The 12,574-nt window shown below is 49.4% G+C and overlaps 1 non-coding gene and 1 pseudogene across 1 annotated transcript; one reads left to right on the top strand and one right to left on the bottom strand.

The window, feature by feature from the left end:
• Positions 1–3,823: 3,823 nt before the first annotated feature.
• LOC122899096 overlaps positions 3,824–12,574 on the bottom strand; it is a 10,982-nt pseudogene continuing 2,231 nt past the window's right edge.
• Positions 9,643–9,745, top strand: LOC122901545. The gene has a single exon (XR_006383556.1). It is a non-coding gene; the product is annotated as a U6 spliceosomal RNA (small nuclear RNA).

Below are 12,574 nucleotides of genomic sequence, written 5' to 3'. Positions count from 1 at the left end.
GCAGAAAAGGGCCAGAGAATCACTCTGGGAGGTGGTACAGCAAGGAACCATCTCCACACAGTGCTACTCCAGTAGCAAGAGCGCCCCAGCTGCTAGCACACAGCCCAGGCACAGCAGCAGGCACTACTTGCCCTTCGCAGTTTCCTTTGGGATCTGGCACGGGAGGAAAGGAGTGAGAGGTTTGGTTCTCATGGCTGGCCTGCATTGGAAAAACCCCAGCAGCTAGCACATAGTCTAAGCACTAGCCACCTGGCACGACTTCAAATGCTTTCAAGTCTTAGAGAGAGATACCATTATGATGCTGGTTTCCAGGTTTGGAAACTGAGGCACAGAGAAGTGGGGTTTGTTGTTGTTTGCTTGGGTTTGTTTGTTTGTTTGTTTTTTCCCTAACTTACCTGAGATCACACAGCTAGTAAGTAGTGAAACCTGGACTGGCCATGCAGTCTGGCCCCAGAGCCTACGTTCTTAACTACTCCCTCTTCCTCGTTTTCTGAACTAGAACTCCAAATGAGGTGCCCTGTGAAATAGTGTTAGACATGATGGGGAGCTTCTATCATAAATACAACTAGATGGATGGATGAATGGATTTAATTCATTAATTCAACTAGTATTAAGGGCTTCCTAGGCTCTCTGTGATGAGCACTGAACAAGACCGACATGACCTCTGCTTATGAGGAGCCTAGCGCTGCAAGCAAACAAACAAGGAATAGGCAAACACCCAAATAAGCAAAACAATCGCAAATATGAGACGAGAGATGAAGGACACACAAAGCGTGGTATGAGAAAGAATGACTAGAGCATTGCTGGGGGTATGAGGACTCTCTCCCAGGTTCCTTCTGTTCCAGTCTCTGAAACCACCGGACACACCTCGAGCTTTTGCACTGGCTGTTCCTCCTGCTTGGAACAGATTTTCCCCAGTTATCTCCGTGGCAGACTCCCTCAACTCCTATGGCTTTTATACCTTCTTGGTGAGGCTTTCCCTGACACAACTGTTTAACACTAGCTCCCCTCTCCACACCTACACCCCTCAGCACTCCTTATATTCACCCCTGCTCAGCCTTATACCTTCGAACAAAACCAACTGTGTTTACAGTTTGCTTCCCCTTGTAGAACCTCAGCACTAAGAGAGCAGGGATCCGTGTTCTGTTCACTGAGCGGTGTGTGGCACATACTGCAATGAGTGTAGGTGTTCAAAAATATTTGTTGAATGAATATAAATAACTTCCCCAAGGTCACACAGCTGGGAGGCAGCATGGTTGTGATTTGAATCCAATTTTTTTTTTTCTTTTTGGCTCCAAAGCTATAGAATCTCTTTCTAGGGCTGCTATGAGGCTAAAATGAATTCGAATGTGTCAGCCACTTAGCAGAGTGCCTGGTACAAAGGTTAATGTACCATATAGGTGAGTTTTCATCATCATCATCATCACCATTATTATTATTATTATTATTATTATTAAAACTCCCCCCAGGGCTCATTTTTCTAAATTCCATAATAGTTAAGTCAGCTTTTTGGGGTGGGACTTCGGGCCAACTCTAGTAGACACACTCACATGACCCTCAGCAAAAATGGGGGCATCCCTTACCAGCCCAGGCTGCAGGGAGCCCTGCCCCTGCAGGACCCCATCCCCTATCTGGCCCTGCCCACTTTGTAACAGACCTGAAATCATTCTCCCACAATTACAAACAACACAGACTTCCTGTGTTTTTGGAAAGGGGAAGTCCAGTCAGCAATTTACCTTGAGTCATTTGTTTCAAGAAGGAAGCCTCCACAATTGGCAGAGGGTAGCAGAAGGAGGAGGACTGCCAGAAAAGAAAAAGAGGCCTGAACTGTAGGAGTACCCTCACTTCTCTGCTGACTGCACTCAGCAAGTCTCCTGTCTGGCCTTAATTTTCTCACAGGAAAATGGAGCAATTTCTCACCTGCTTCGTTGCACAGTACTAGTGTGTGTCTGTATGTGTGTGTCTGTGTGTGTGTGTGTGTGCATGTGTGTGTGTGTGTGTGTGTATGCGTGTGTGTGTGTGTGTGTGTAGCTGGGAATACAAAAGCTTTGTGCCATTGGGAGGATTCTATAAAATGGATCCTTGGTTTCCTCTCCCAATCTGGCTTTGAGGGTTAAATGAGATAGTCCTATCAAGGTCTGGGAAGAACCTAGGCTCAGAGCACTCTGAGGAACAGTGGCTCTTGTTTTTAATCCTCGATGACCTCTCACTTCCTCCCTTCTCCCCTCGGCCATGTCCTGTCCAGTCCCAGCTGTGCTCAGGGCAAAGCCACTTGTGAAATGGCTTCTAATAGACCCCTTTCCACACCTGTGAGGTCACACATAATTGTTAAAATAGAGGATAATTTCATTTATATTTTTACTGATTAAAAAAATAGTAAGTCCATGGTAAAAAAAAAAATGTTAAGATTTTATTTCTTTATTTGTGAGGGGGACAGAGTGCACGAGCAGGGGGAGGAGAGCGGGAGAGGGACAAGCGGACTGTGCTGAGCTTGGAGCCCAGCAAGGAGCTTGATCCCATGACCCTGAGATCACGACCTGAGCTGAAATCAAGACCGGGACACTCAATCACCTGAGCCACCCAGGTACCTGGTTAAAAAAAAAAAATGTAAGCAAATAAGTAAAAAGACGAAAATAAAGATTACACGTAAATTTACCAGGAGATAATCACTATTGATGTTTGGGTGACATTCCTTCATGGTTTGTTTGTTTGTTTTTTGTTTTTAAGTAGACTCCACCCCCAGCATGGACCCCCAACATGGGGCTTGGACTCAGGACCCTGAAATCAAGACCAGAGCTGAAATCAAGAGTCGGATGCTTATCCGATTGAGCCACCCAGGTGCCCCTTCCTGATTTCTTTTTAATGCACATGTCCCAGGCTGTTAAATGCAAGCATCCTGTCATTTTGCCTTTACAGTAGAGACCTGACAAATACCAAGGACCACCCGGGCAGGGCATGCCAAAGGATGGAGAAACTCAATCTACCCACATTAACCCATCACACACCTCTTGTCATCATGGAGTGTGTGTGTGTAAGATGCAGACAGAGACACAGAGACAGAGAAGAGACTGGCTGGGAGGAATTTCTTTGGGAAAGCACCATTGATTATGGTCTGCTCCCACTGCAACGATCCCCTCCACCCAGAGAGGACGGATGAAGGCGTGTCTCCTCCTCACTTTAGAGTAGGGGACTTGGACCCTTTGCCAAGTTCAAGATGTGCCTCAGGGGTCCATGGGCCAAAGAGAAAGGCAAGTCTACAGCCATAGCCCCTCTTCTATCACCACACTCCCCCCAGCAGAGAGCATGTCATGCTGAGTTGTGAGTGTCCACTGAGTTGTCTGCCTCCCCAGCTTGACCCGGAAACTTCTTTCAGACTCTCTGGGTCTTGTATCCCCTGCCGCTGCAGAAGGCCTGGCACTTGGTCAATGCCGGATAACTATTCTGGTGAACGAAGGAAAGACTGACTAGAAAGCAGAAAGAACAAAGTTTTGGAAGCACCCAGATCCAAGTTCAAATCCTGCCTCTGCCACTTTCCAGCTGTGTCCTCTTTGTGGGAAGTTACCTCATTTCTCTAACCTCATTTTCTCATTTGTAAAATGAAACTAATTGAGTATCTGTTCATAACAAAACAGAGCTTTTTCCCTGTCCTGAACCTTCAGTTTATTCTGACACAGATCAGAGGTGCCCCCAACACCCTGTCCAGCCAGCAGGGCCCCTGTACCTCTCCTCAGCCATGGGCCCACTGGCAGGGGTGGCGGGGTGCTAGCCAGCTCGGTGGGCACGGGCTCTCGGTAGGCAGAGCCAGGGACCTGGGCCAGGTCTGTCACAGCTCCTTCTTGCAGGAACAGAAGCTCAGCTGCTCCTCCAGGAAGGAGATCACTCTCGCAGAGAGCCGATGCGGTCCAGCTGCTGGAAGGAGTGACTGGGGAGTCTGCTGGGGTCAGTCAGCCTGTGCTCCCAGGCCCTCGAGGCCCGGCTGTGCAGTGGGGCAGCACCAGCTGCCCCTTCTCCTCCAGCACATCCATTCTGGACTGAAGCCTCCGCACTTCTTCTTCTACTGCACTGTCCATTCCTGTTGTAGGGTTCGGGGCTTCCCTGAGAGTCCTTGACTCGGGCAGGCAGAGCACACCATCTGCAGATGGGCTGTGCCCTTTCTGGCACCGGTAACTAGCCATGGTGCTGACACAGTGCAGGGTACAGGTGCCCCCTCCAGCACTGCATTTGTCCACATCTGTCTGGCAGATGTCGCCCTGCCATCCTGCAGAGTTGTGACAGAGGCCTGGCTGGACATAGCTTCCTCCATCCCGGGAGGGTGGCTGGCATATTGCTACTCCACCAGCCCTGGGGAACCTGCTGGTCCTCTTCCAGCCAGGCCAGCAAGCAGAGCGGAGGCTGGCCCAGGACTGCGGCGGTAGGCCATCCTGTAGATGGTATGGTCACTGCTGTAGGCTTGGTGTCATCACAGATGGTGAGGAAGGGCTGGCTGGTACACACCTCAGGGCCCCTGGCAGCCCCGATGGCGCACAATCTGTGGCCAGGCCAGCAGTTGTGCTCGCTGCCACCCACTACCAGGGCCGGAACCGCACTGGAAGGAGCTCCCTGGACTCACGCATGGCTTGTATCTGCAGGTGAGATGGCCTTGTCCTCAGGATGGCCACCCGAGCTGGGAGCGCACTGAAATAGAGTTTTTAATGAAATGAGATCAAGCATTGGCACACAGTAAATGTTCCAGGAATGATGAACGAATAAAGACACAGTAGTCTTAGAAACTGCAAACTGGTGGGGCCTCCTGAGAATTTCCCGTCTGAGCTGATACAGTGCTGGTACTTCCAAATTCTGGTTTCCTTCCTTTCTCCTTCCTCATTTCCCACTGTCCTCATCTTTAGCGGCAACAACAGCTGCTGGATGTATGGCAAGTTACAGAGATTCTATGACTTGGTCTCGTGTAAATCCCACAATAGTCCTGGGGTCCATATTATAATTCCCATTCCACAGGTGGAACCTAGGCCTAGAGAGGGTGTATGACTTGCCCAAGGGCATAAAGATCTGACAGTCAAGGGCACTGCTTTTGGCCTTCCTTAGACAAATCGATTTAACATGTACTCAGCACCCACTGTGTGTTTGGTGAGTGCAGACACGATGATATCTTTCGCGGGTGGGGCGGGGGTGGCAATCGGCTGGAGAGCAGGTCTGTCCATTTTTCTATTTCTGTGGCTTTGGGCAAGTCCCTTCACTTCTCTGGGCCTTAATTTCTTCATCTGTAAAATGGAAACTATAATGATAGTCTCATAGGAGAGAGTATGACTCTTTCATGCAATCACTGCAGGGAGAAAAGAGGTAATGTATTTATGTAGCCTAGTGTCTGACACAAATAAGCACCCAGTCAATGGTAGCTGGTTCTCTGTTATTGTCAGTGAGATGTCAGCCAAGGTCCTCCTGACCCCTTGAGGTCTTCACAGGATAAGCCCAAGTAACTACTGCAAAGCCCTCTTCAAGATTACTGCAAATTCTTGTGCGATTTGATTTCTCCTGATCCAGCTCCGGCTTCAGCCCGTACTGTCTTTGGTCAACACTATACCAAAATAAGGGCACCTGGGTGGCTCAGTGCGTTAAGCCGCTGCCTTCGGCTCAGGTCATGATCTCAGGGTCCTGGGATTGAGTCCCGCATCGGGCTCTCTGCTCAGCAGGGGGCCTGCTTCCCTCTCTCTCTCTCTCTGCCTACTTGTAATCTCTCTCTGTCAAATAAACACTATACCAAAATAGATGTAAAACTTGGCCCCTTCTACTAGTTCTACAAACACCCCGGTCAAGGCAGGCTCAGTGAGTATTGGAGACTTTTTTTTTAACGTTTCCAGGGATGGGAGACAGAGAAGGGGATCACATCATAGCTACAAAAAAACTCAGGGTTAACTAAGAGTAACTTGATTCCCAAGATGGCCTCAGCCTTATCTTCCCCGTTGACGCCAGACCCTCAGCCTTGGGACAGTTGCCAAAACTCAGCTACCATCTCTAATTCTCTCTTCTTCAGGAGCTCTCAAATTTCCATTCCAAGCATTATCCCACTGTGTGCAGCCTGAGAGGTTGGAGGTGGGGGTGGGGTTGACTTCCCCTCTTATCTCCCCCTCACCCACCCACCCCACCCCCACAAGTAAAGCTCTGCAGGGTGCTTCCTGGGCCTTCAGGAAGCCCCCACAAGGATGGGAAGAAATGTTTGTAATCATTCATGGTGTTTGATGCTGGGGGGTGGGTGACCTTGGCTAGCTGCTGGCTGCCCACTGGCCTCCACCATACTCTCCACCCTTGGTTCCTACCCATTTCCCAAACCCAGTTCTCCAGTTTCTGGTAGATTCTCTCTGGTGCTCAGTAGCCTAAAACATCTCATGTCATTTTAGGAACAAATTCAACTCCTAGTCCACTCCTTGTTGCCTCCACAGCAGCTGCCTCTCAGAGCTTCAAGAGCAAAACTTCACCTTCAACATTTTTTCAAAGTATTTTTCCTATGAAAGCCATTCTCTTTGCTAGGACAGGAAGTCACATGCTGAGGATCTACAGGGATTCTATCTGGCCCACAGGGATTTAAAAAAAAAATCAAATCAACATTTAAAAATTGAGAGATGACACATGAAAATCTGGATTTGTGCCTTTTCTTGTAAACTCATAATATCTGGCATCATAGGACTCACATTCGCCCCCAAGGAGCATATTGCCCTGAATGGAGAGCAGGATCCCCGCCCCTCAGACAGTTTTTTCATATGCCCTCGTCCACTGGCCTTACTTCCCCTGCTTGATCCCTGTAAGCTTTCAACTTTGTGACCTTTGCTAAAGGGCATTTCAGGACCGGTTTCCACCCTCCATTGCGTTATTGCAATCAGATTGGGTCCATGAATTTGCTAGATACACAAAGGGCACCCCAGGCAGAAGACACACCAACAGTAGTCACTAAAGCAGGCAAGCGATGACTGTTCCCGCAAAGGATCCGGAGGGACTGGGTCTCTGGTGAGAGGGGACGGTGGGGCTGGAAAGGGTTAACCTGGGGCTTGGTTCTGAAGCCCTTAATGCTCTCTTACGGAACACTGGGAGCCAGTGCGGGGTTTGGAGCAGGGGCACAGCCTGAGGTGTGCGTATGACAAAAGAAGCTGAGAAGCTCGCGAGCAGGATGTATAGAAACCCTCCCATCACGCCCCTTCCCGCGCCACCCCCCGCGCGCTATCCCCGCAGCAAACCCAGCGAGAGGCTGAAGCAGTGGTCCAAAAGGAGCAGAGATGCTGCGGCCAGGCGTGTGGAAGCGGCGGTGGGAATGGCTCGGAGGATGGAAGGGAGGGTATGTAGAGACTGAGTTGCCCAGAAATGGATACGCTTGACCTTGACGGAAAACACTGCGGGCGCTGCGGCTGCAAAGAGCTCGCCTCCTCCCCTTCCCCACCCCCGTGCTGCAGCAGACTGCGGCGGAATCCCGGCCCCTCGCCTTTACTCCCCCCGCGCCGCTGCGGCACGCGAGGGGCGGGGGCGGCAGGGTGGCGGGGATGCCGGTCTTCCCTGGAAGGCCGGCGAAGGCGGGGTGGGGGCGGGGAGGCCGGTCACGTGGCGCCGCCACCAGTCTCAGTCCGATTGGCCTTCCCGCAGCGGATCCTGCCGGGCTGCTCGGGTTTCCAGGCACAGAGCCTCCCCTCCCTTGTTCCCGCGCGCAGGGGATGCTCCGGCCCAGCGCAGAGCAGGATAGGGCGGGAGCTACGCTCCCCCTTCCCTGTTAAACGCTGCCAGGTTCCTGGCTTCTCGCCGCGGTCCTCACTGCAGCTTGGGAGGTCTGATTATCGTCTCCGTGAACACATCCCTTCTCTGCTTCTCTCCTGCCTTCCCCCGCCTATCCATCCCTCTTCCTACTGTGCTACCTGAAGGCCAGCTTTGTGAGGACTGGCTGAGGCAGGTTTCTGTTACTTGCCACGATTTTGCAGCTTTGGAGAAATCAGTTAATAGGCTGGACGTGGGGAAGATTCAAATAGAAATCCCACAGACACCTCAAGCGCCACGCTTCTAAACCAGCCAGTTTCTCCCCCAAACTGTTTCTTCGTGTCCCCATCTCTGTTTTAAGCAAAAACACGATAGCTATGTCCATCTTGCTGTCCCCCATCAAATCTATGACTGAAACCTATTAAATATAACTCCAAAATATTTCTTAAACTTCAATATCCAGTATTTTCTCTTAGCATGTATCCCAATTTTTGCTGATGCATTTGTGATCTTTTTTGTACAGTAGGCTTCCATGAGAACAAGGACCTCGTCTTCTTGCTTATCATTGTATCATCAACACAGGACAGCACAGAGTAGGTGCTTGGTAAAATTTAATTAAATGAATAGATGTATGGCTAGTTCTGTGCTAGGTACTAAGTGTGGAGGGGAACACAGGTTTTTTTTTTTATTTTATTTATTTATTTGACAGAGATCACAAGTGGGCAGAGAGGCAGGCAGAGAGAGAGAGAGGAGGAAGCAGGCTCCCTGCTGAGCAGAGAGCCTGATGTGGGACTCGATCCCGGGACCCCGAGATCATGACCTGAGCCGAAGGCAGCGGCTTAACCCACTGAGCCACCCAGGCACCCGGGAACACAGATTTTAAGATGAGACACACAATTTTATCCTCAAGAAATCATCGGGACACCAGAGTGGTTCAATGGCTTAGTGGCTCAGTGAGTTAAAGCCTCTGCCTTCCCCCCCGGACATGATCCCGGAGTCCTGGGATGGAGCCCCCCTCGTGGGACTCTGCTCAGCAGGGAGCCTTCTTCCCTCCCCACCCCACACCCCCGCTAGCCTCTGCCGATTTGTGATCTCTGTCTGTCAATAAAATCTTTAAAAAAAAAGAAAAGAAAAGAAATCATCTGTGCATGTTAACAAACATGCACTGTGGCCTTCTAGACTAGCCCCTGAGCAGAGCTGGTGCACAAGATGAACAAGACACCATCTCTACCTTCCCCCTTCATCTGGAGGGACCCGCGCATGACCAACCTAGACAGTAAGTCTCGCATTGGAGGGATCAGGTGTGGTAGCATATAATGACTTCCAGAGTCAGAAGAGTCCAAGGTTTAGACTCGAAGGATCTGGCTTCCCAGGCCAGCCTTGCCTCCTTCTGGCTGTGTGACCATAAGTCTCTTCTCTCTCTGAGGCTCCAATTTTCATCTTAAAAATGGGAGATAACAGTAATGTCTAAAAGGGGTGAGAGGTATGAATGAGATAAATGAAAACACTAAGTGGCAGGTTTTACAACAATGCTGGGTGTAGAAGGGTGACCTTGCCTCCTACTTTGCCTGGAACAGACCAGCTGACACCTGTTGAACTAGGGCAATTAATCTTAGCATTCCCTTTCATTCTCAGAAGAGTCCTGTGTTTGCACCATAAATTATGTGGTCATCCTAGTAATAGGTGTGACACTAGAATTATCCCCACTGTGCCAGGGAGACACAAAGGTGAGAGGGTGGTGGGGCTGATTTGGAGGAAGGGTGGCTGTGACCATGGAATTGAGCCTTGGAAGTATGCAAGAGAATACACCAAGTGAAGAGAGATAGGAAAAGCATAACAGGCAGAGGGACCAGCATTTGCAAAGGAGACAAAACTTGGTAATTTGGAACATGTTTAGATCAAGAATGCCCAGTGGTGCTCGCTGTGGCACCTACACTAAAAATGGAACAATACAGCGAAGATTAGCATGGATGCATGCAAGGATGGCATGGAAATTTGTGAAGTGTCCCATATTTTTAAGGGGTGCCTGGCTGGCTCAGTTGGTAGAGCATATGATTTTTGATCTCAGGATCATGAATCTGAGCCCCACATTGGGTACAGAGATTACTTTAAGAAAAAAAAAAAAAAAGCCAAACAGCTCTATTTTAAGAAGCATGGCAGGAGATGGGACTGGCAGTGGGAACTGTAGAAGGGATTGACATGAGCTGGTGGCTTTGCAAAAGAGACCAATTAAGGGGCTGGGGCCAAAGTCTAGGCAAGAGAAATAATGAGGCCTGTAGCCAGGTAAGTTTCTATAAGCGCTTTAGAGGTAAATTGGACTTGGATGTGGGGGGTTGGAGGACAGACTAGGGGCAGGAGAACTTCCAGCTGAATGGGGAGGCCAGTCACTGAAGCAGGTAGGGAGAAAGAAGGGCCAGGAAACCCGGAGACAGAAGACGACCCACATTGGACTTGTGACATTCATCAGTCTTGATCCAGAGGGAAAGTGTAGGGGTCATAAGAGGTAGAGGTCACTTCTGAGGCCAGGGGAAGGAGTTGGGGCCCAGTCAGTATTCAGGTGATATCTGATTAAAATTAGCTTTCAGAATAACTTTGAAAGGCAAGAGAAAGCTCAAAAATAGAGCCTCAAATAAAGAAAGAGCAGATTTTGCAGACCAACTTCTTGTATATATTGCTTTCCTTGATCCAAATGTTTCCACAGTGCCCTGATGAGGTCCTCAGCCTGGCGTTCAAGGCTTCTAATGACCTGGCCCCAACCTACCTCTGGTGAATGGTTCATACTTCACTTGGTCATGTTTGGCCCCTTCCTTCTTCTGAAAACACAAGAATTGCTCCTCCCCTGGTCCAACCATATGGTCCAGGTGGGGACTATCAATTTGGGCACCCCATGCCCCCGATCAAAGCTGTGAGTGACCATGTGACCAAGCCTGGTCGATCAGAATCCTCCTGAAGGATTTGGAGGATTTGGAACAAAGGGAAGAGAATTTCTCATCTCTCTGGTTAGGAAGCTAGGAGGCGTGAGCTGGGGATAGCTGTTGGGCACAGTTCCAGCCTGGAGAGGCAAGTGGCCTGAAAAACCAAGGTAGGGAGAAGAGTCGGCTATTGTTTCCTAAGTACAGGGTTTCAGTCTGAGAGATAAAGTTCTGGAGATGGATGGTGGTGCTGGAAGTTGCACAAACAATGTGAATATACTTTTTATTTTTTTAAAGATTTTATTTATTTATTTGACAGACAGAGATCACAAGTAGGCAGAGAAGTAGGCAGAGAGAGAGGAGGAAGCAGGCTCCCTGCTGAGCAGAGAGCCTGATGCGGGGCTTTATCCCAGGACCTGGGATCATGACCCAAGCCGAAGGCAGAGGCTTTAACTTACTGAGCCACCCAGGCACCCCAACAATGTGAATATACTTAACGTCACTGAATCACACACTTAAAATTGGTTACAGTAGTATTTTGTATAATGTACACGACCACAATTCAAAGAGGAAGGAGGAGGAGAAGGAAGAGGAAGAGCTGCCAGGCAGACAAGCAAAGTTGAAAGTTAGAGGAAGGCAGGTAGCTCCCTGGATAGGGTTGGTCCTTGGGCCCAGTTGCTAGAGTACTTGTCTCAAAGGGTTGCATGAGCCAAAAATGGCCTTTTTTGGCATAGGCCAGTTCACGTTGGGCTTCTTTTCCTTGCATCTGATGGAGTCCTAACACAGAAACTTTCCATTCTCTCTTCTCTCTCACATCCTTTCAGACATTCTCTACTCCTGTCGTGCCCCACTGCCCACGCTTCCTCAGACCAATCCTGTGTCTCCTCCTTTGCCTCTCCTCCAGGCTCCCTCTGCCCTTTCCCCTACTTAAAAATGTCAACTCCTACTCATCCATGGAGACCAAGCTCAAAGGGCTCTTCCTTGGAAAGCCAGCCCTGACCACATGTCTTGCCATGCCTTCCTCTGTACATACCTTCTTCTTTGTACATGTCTTTGTCACCCAGTATCCCAATGACCCACATTCTTGTCTGTAACCGTCATCAGGCGACAGTGTTCCTCTCCATGACCCTTGTGTCTGACAGCCTTGCACAAAGTATCCTAAATGTTTACTGAACGGATGAATAGATGAGTAAGAACCCTTCTTTCTCTCATGCCATCTCCCTGAGTCACTACTCAGTTTCAACCAAGTGGGGACACAGGAAAAAAAAAAAAATGTGGGAGGAATTGCTTTAGTCCCTCAACTCAAGGGTGATGGATCCAGAAGGGAAGAAAACCCAGTAGAAATGGGGCCATTGCAAAGTTCAATGGCATTTATGAGAGGTCAGCTCTCTGCCCAACACGGATGGTGGCAGCTTAGAGCTGAGGCAGTTTGTTTGCGTGCCAGTGCCAAGACAAGCATTCAGTGTATTGAGCTTTTCAGCAAGCGTGGATTCTGACAGCTGTGCAGGGAGAGTCACCTAAAACCTATCTGGGTCTGCCTGGAATCAGGGGATCGCTATCTCCTTCAACACAATCTGACCCAAGGAACAAGGCAGCCCTCTCCCCCACCCTTCGTCCCCGCCACGGGCACACACCTTCTTGAAGGGGACACTGCAGCTGATCAGGACATGTGGCACTAAGGATAGAGTAAAACATAACTACAGGGAACTGTGGCTTTGATAATATTGCTTACTAACTAGTCCATGGATCCCCCCCCTACAATTCCTAGTCTCTGTTGCTTGCAGCTCATATGATAAGTTCCAATTAATAGTCTAAACAAAAGTAATGAGTGCCATTTCCAGGAATATTTAATTGCCAGTGCACAACCCTCCAACAATCTTTCCCTTACTGAGACAATCCTGAAAGCCTTGTGTGGAAATTGTGGAGGCGAGGAT

The sequence above is a fragment of the Neovison vison genome, chromosome 2, assembly GCF_020171115.1.
Source record: "Neovison vison isolate M4711 chromosome 2, ASM_NN_V1, whole genome shotgun sequence".
NCBI lineage: Eukaryota > Metazoa > Chordata > Mammalia > Carnivora > Mustelidae > Neogale > Neogale vison.
Note: the sequence above shows the minus strand (reverse complement) of the source record. Positions and strands in the feature narration are given on the sequence as shown.